The 5420-nt window shown below is 34.1% G+C and overlaps 1 pseudogene; it reads left to right on the top strand.

The window, feature by feature from the left end:
- Nucleotides 1-5060: 5060 nt before the first annotated feature.
- Nucleotides 5061-5171, top strand: LOC118045016 (small nucleolar RNA R71; annotated as a pseudogene).
- Nucleotides 5172-5420: the final 249 nt, after the last annotated feature.

The raw sequence follows: 5420 nt of genomic DNA, 5'->3' as shown, positions 1-5420 counted from the left end.
AATTTCATGATTCATTAACAACCTCAATCTTGCACACTAGCACAATTTTTTGTAATTGCATTTAGAGGCAGAGCGGGAAAATACCTTTTCAACTTTTCAAGAGTGGTGTCCATTTTCAAATGAGAATTGGGGAAAAGATTCAGCAGAGAATTGTACAAATATATACAAATATCAGTTATTTGGGAAACTGAAAGAACCGACTTAAGTCACGGAGTACCGTTATCCGCCATTTGACCGGGTGAAAGAGAGACTAGCAAAACAAAAGTTATACCAAAACACAAAACAATGTGAGAAAAAAAAAATCAAATCTTTATATGCAGGATCACTCAATTCAATATAGTCATTTTCAACTGAAAAATTGTCAAAAAAATAAACTTTTAAACGATGCCCATTTACCTTGAAAACATTGCCATTCTTTGGATTCTCAATATCACAGGCCCCATATGGATACACATGTTTCACAATGAAAGGACCGCTCCATCTTGATCTTAGTTTTCCAGGAAATAAATGGAGTCGAGAATTATAAAGCAACACTTTTTGACCAACATTAAATGTTTTTCTCAGTATTTTCTTGTCATGAAAGTCTTTGATTCTTGCTTTATGAATTTCTTGAATTGTCATATGCATCATTTCTTATTTCCTCAAGCTTCATTTATTTTGCAATTTTTCGCAGCTGACTAGCATCATCAAGGTTTGAATTGAAAGCTTTAATAGCCCAATAAGCTTTATGTTCAATTTCCACAGGAAAGTGACAAGGTTTTTCATAAACTAGTCTATAAGGTGACATACCTAATGATGTTTTATAAGCAGTTCGATAAGCCCAAAGTGCATCATTAAGTCTTAAAGACCAGTCTTTCCTATTAGGGTTAACTGTTTTCTCCAAGATTTGTTTGATCTCCCTATTAGCAAGTTCTACTTATCCATTTGTCTGGGAATGATAAGGGGTGGCAACTTTGTGTATGATTCCATATTTCTTCATTAAAGACTCAAATGGCTTGTTACAGAAATGTGTTCCACCATCACTTATCATGGCCCGAGGGATTCCAAATCGACTCAAAATATTTTCTTTTAAAAACTTGATCACTGTTTTATGATCATTATTACGACTTGGAATTGCCTCTATCCATTTTGAAACATACTCTACTGCGACTAATATGTAAACAAAACTAAATGAAGGAGGAAATGGACCCATGAAATCTATACCCCAACAGTCAACGATTTCAATGACAAGAATAGTATTTAAAGGCATCATGTGACGTTTTGAAATAGATCCTAACTTTTGACAGTTTTCACAAGTTTTGCAGAATGCATGCGTATCTTTAAACATGGTGGGCCAATAAAATCCACATTGTAAGATTTTTGCAGTTGTCTTTCTTGATGAGAAATGACCCCCACAGGCCTCAAAATGACAAAATTTAATAACACTACTTACCTCATTGTCGGGAATGCATCTTCGAAATATTTGATCAGGACAATATTTGAATAAGTAAGGGTCATCCCAATAAAAGTTCTTCACTTTGTTCAAGAACTTTCTTTTGTCTTGAGTACTCCAATGAGCTGGCAAATGTCCTGAAACAAGAAAATTAACAATATTAGCAAACCAAGGCATTGTAGAGACAGAAAGTAAAGATTCATCAGGAAAGTAGTCATTAATTGGTGTGATGTCAGATCTTGAATCAGTTGTCAATCTTGACAAATGATCTGCGATAACATTTTCGGTGCCTTTCTTATCCTTGATTGTGATATCGAATTCTTCAAGTAACAAAATCCATCGCACGAATCTAGCCTTAGAATCCTTCTTAGAAAGAAGATATTTCAACGCTGCATGATCGCTAAAAACAATAACAGGTGAGCCAACAAGATAAGATCTGAATTTTTCACATGCAAATACTACTGCAAGTAATTCCTTTTCAGTGGTAGTGTAATTCATTTGAGCACTATTTAAAGTTTTACTTGCATAGTAAATCACATAAGGTTTCTTGTCTTTTCTTTGTCCTAAAACAGCACCCACGGCATAATCACTAGCATCACACATTATTTCAAAAGGTAATGACCAATAAGGAGGTTGAATGACAGGAGCAGAAGTAAGCAAGCTTTTAAGTTTAACAAAGGCTTTCTTCACAATGTTCAGTCCATTCAAAAACATTATCCTTGTTAGAAGGTTACATAATGGCTTAGATATTACACTAAAATCTTTGATGAACCTTCTATAAAAACCAGCATGTCCTAAGAATGATCTAACATTTTTAATAGATTTTGGTGCTGGTAAGTTGGCAATTAACTCGATTTTAGATTTGTCAACCTCAATTTCCTATTGATGAAACAATGTGACCAAGAACAATACCATTTGTTACCATAAAATGACATTTTTCCCAATTTAGCACAAGATTCTTCTCTTCACACCTGTTCAAAACCTTTTCCAAGTTATTTAAACAATCATCAAATGAATCACCCAAAAACAAAAAGTCATACATAAAAATTTCAAGAAAACATTCAACCATATCACTGAATATGCTAAGCATGCATCTTTGAAACGTGGCTGGTGCATTACATAATCCAAAAGGCATCCTTCGATATGCAAACGTACCAAATGGACATGTGAAAGTAGTTTTCTCTTGATCTTCAAATGCAATTTCAATTTGGTTGTAACCTGAATAACCATCTAGAAAACAATAAAATTCATGACCTGCAACTCTTTCTAGAATTTAATCCATGAAAGGTAAAGGAAAATGATCTTTTCTAGTCATTGAATTAAGTTTCCTATAGTCAATGCACATGCGCCAACCAGTAATAGTCCTCGTTGGAATTAACTCATTCTTCTCATTTGTTATCACAGTAACTCCAGACTTTTTAGGTACAACTTGGGTTGGACTTACCCATTTGCTGTCAGAAATAGGATAAATAATTTCATTATCTAGAAGCTTAATGACTTCATTCCTCACTACTTCTTTCATATTAGGATTAAGCCTTCGTTGCATTTCTCTAGAGGGTTTAGCATTTTCCTCCAAATAAATCCTGTGTGTGCAAATCAAAGGGCTAATTCCTTTTATGTTAGCTATGGTCCATCCTAATGCATTTTTATGCATTTTTCAGAGTCTGTAATAACTTACCTTCCTGATGAACATTAAGTTTGGAAGAAATTATTACCAGAAAAGTTTCATTTTCTCCCACAAATGAGTATTTGAGATTAAATGGTAATGGCTTCAAATCGGGTTTTGGTGGTTGAACACTTAAAGGTATGGACTCAATTGATCATGGTGGTAATTCCTCAATTTTTGGTCTCCAACTATTTGCCTTTGACTCTTCCTAAAAATAAATCATTTGCAAATCTTCAGATTCATTAAACTTAGTTTCACTGGAAGAATTTTCAAATTGATCATAAATTAATTTTTCAATAAAATCTACTTCTTGTAAATCATTATCATCTCCAGGTTGCTTGTAAATGTTAAAAACATTCATCTCCAATGTCATGTTTCCAAAAGATAACTTCATCACTCCATTCCTATAATTAATTAATGCATTAAAAGTTGCAAGAAATGGACGTCCTAAAATAACAGGAGTTGAATTGCATGCTTCAACAGGTTGTGTATCCAACATAATAAAATCCACAGGAAAGATGAATTTATCAACTTGTAATAACACATCTTCAATTATTCCTCTAGGTACTTTTACAGATCTATCAGCAAGTAAAAGAGTTACAAAAGTAGGTTTTAACTCACCTAGATTGAGACTTTGAAAAACTGAATATGGAAGTAAATTCACACTAGCTCCAAGATCAAGTAAAGCTCTGTCAATTTTATGTTCTCCAATAAAGCAAGAAATTGTAGGACAACCAGGGTCTTTATATTTCAAAGCATTATCATTCTGAAGAATGACACTTGTTCGGCTAAAAAGGCTTTCTTTTTCACATTCAGTTTTCTCTTCACAGTGTATAGATCTTTCAAAAATTTAGCATAGGAAGGAATCTGTTTAATAGCATCCAACAAAGGTATATTGATCCTTACCTGTTTGAAAGTTTCAAAGATTTCAGAGTTGTGATTGACTTTTCTTTGTTTGGTCATGGCATGAGGGAATGGGAGTGCTAGTGGGGAATCAGCCTTTTCTTTGCAATGTTCAGGTTCAACCTCTTTTTTACCCTTAGAGATAGACTCTTCATCTTTCTCATAAGGTTTAAGAGTGGGTTTTTCAATAACCTTACCACTGCGAAGAGTAGTGACTGATTTGACTTGATCCATATGTTGGTTTCCGGAACCACTTGCACTTGAATTGTATTGCCCTTTGGGATTTTATTGTGGTTGAGATGGAAACTTACCTTTCTCCTGAAAACTAAGAGCAGATGTGAACTTTGCAAGAGTATCTTTTAGATCTATCATGGTTTGAGCATTTTGAGTGTTGATTGTCTCTTGCTTTTCAATGAATGTATGCAGTGTTTCCTCAAGATTTCTTCTAGGAGGGGGAACATAAGGAGGTGCATATCCATGAGAATTTTGAAATTTATGGTGTGCTTAAAATGGTGGTTGTGAAGTTTGTGCATTATTGTTACCACTCTTCCAACTGAAATTTAGGTGATTTCTCCAACCAGGGTTGTACGTTTGCGAGTATGAGTTATGACTTGGCCTTTGAAAACTATTTAAAGCATTGGCTTGTTCATGGAGGCATTCCTTAAAAGAAGGCAAAGTTGGACAATCATTGGTTGAGTGTTCATTAGTTTCACAAATTTGACACACAATTTCTTGAACAGATTTTAACTGACCACTCTTTTTTAATTCTAGTGCCTCAACTTTTTTAGCTAAAGATGCAAATTTGGCTTGGAGGTCATATCTTCCCTAAGGTTGTACATGCCTCCATTAGATGTATGAGGTTGAGTTTTATCTGATGCCTCACACGTACCTGTGGTGTCCCAATTTTGAGCATTTTCAGCTCGCAAGTCTAGGTACTCCATTGCTTTTGCTTCATCAGGGTCTTTATCTTCAAAAGTTCCATTGCACATCAATTCCATCATTTTCCTATATATAGGTGTTAACCCTTCATAAAATTATGAAACCAATCTCCATGTTTCAAAACCATGATGAGGACAGGTATTAAGTAAGTCTTTATATCTATCCCAACACTTGTAAAATGTTTCTCCTGGTTTTTGAGTGAAAGTGGTGATTTGTCTTTTGAAAGAGTTTGTTCTATGAGAAAGGAAAAACTTCTTTAAAAACTGTTGTTGCATTTCATCCCAAGCACGAATGGATCCTAACCTAATATTTTGTAGCCATGTTTTAGCTTTATCTTTTAATAAAAAAGAAAAAAGCTTTAATCTGATGGTGTTCATGCTACAATTTAAGTCATTATTGGTGTTACAAACTTCTTCAAATTCTCTTAAATGCAAGTATGGATTTTCTAATTCTAAGCCATGAAAAGTGCGTAAAAGTTGA

Source organism: Populus alba, chromosome 16 (assembly GCF_005239225.2).
Source record: "Populus alba chromosome 16, ASM523922v2, whole genome shotgun sequence".
Taxonomy (NCBI): Eukaryota; Viridiplantae; Streptophyta; class Magnoliopsida; order Malpighiales; family Salicaceae; genus Populus; species Populus alba.
This window is presented reverse-complemented; position numbering and strand designations above follow the sequence as displayed.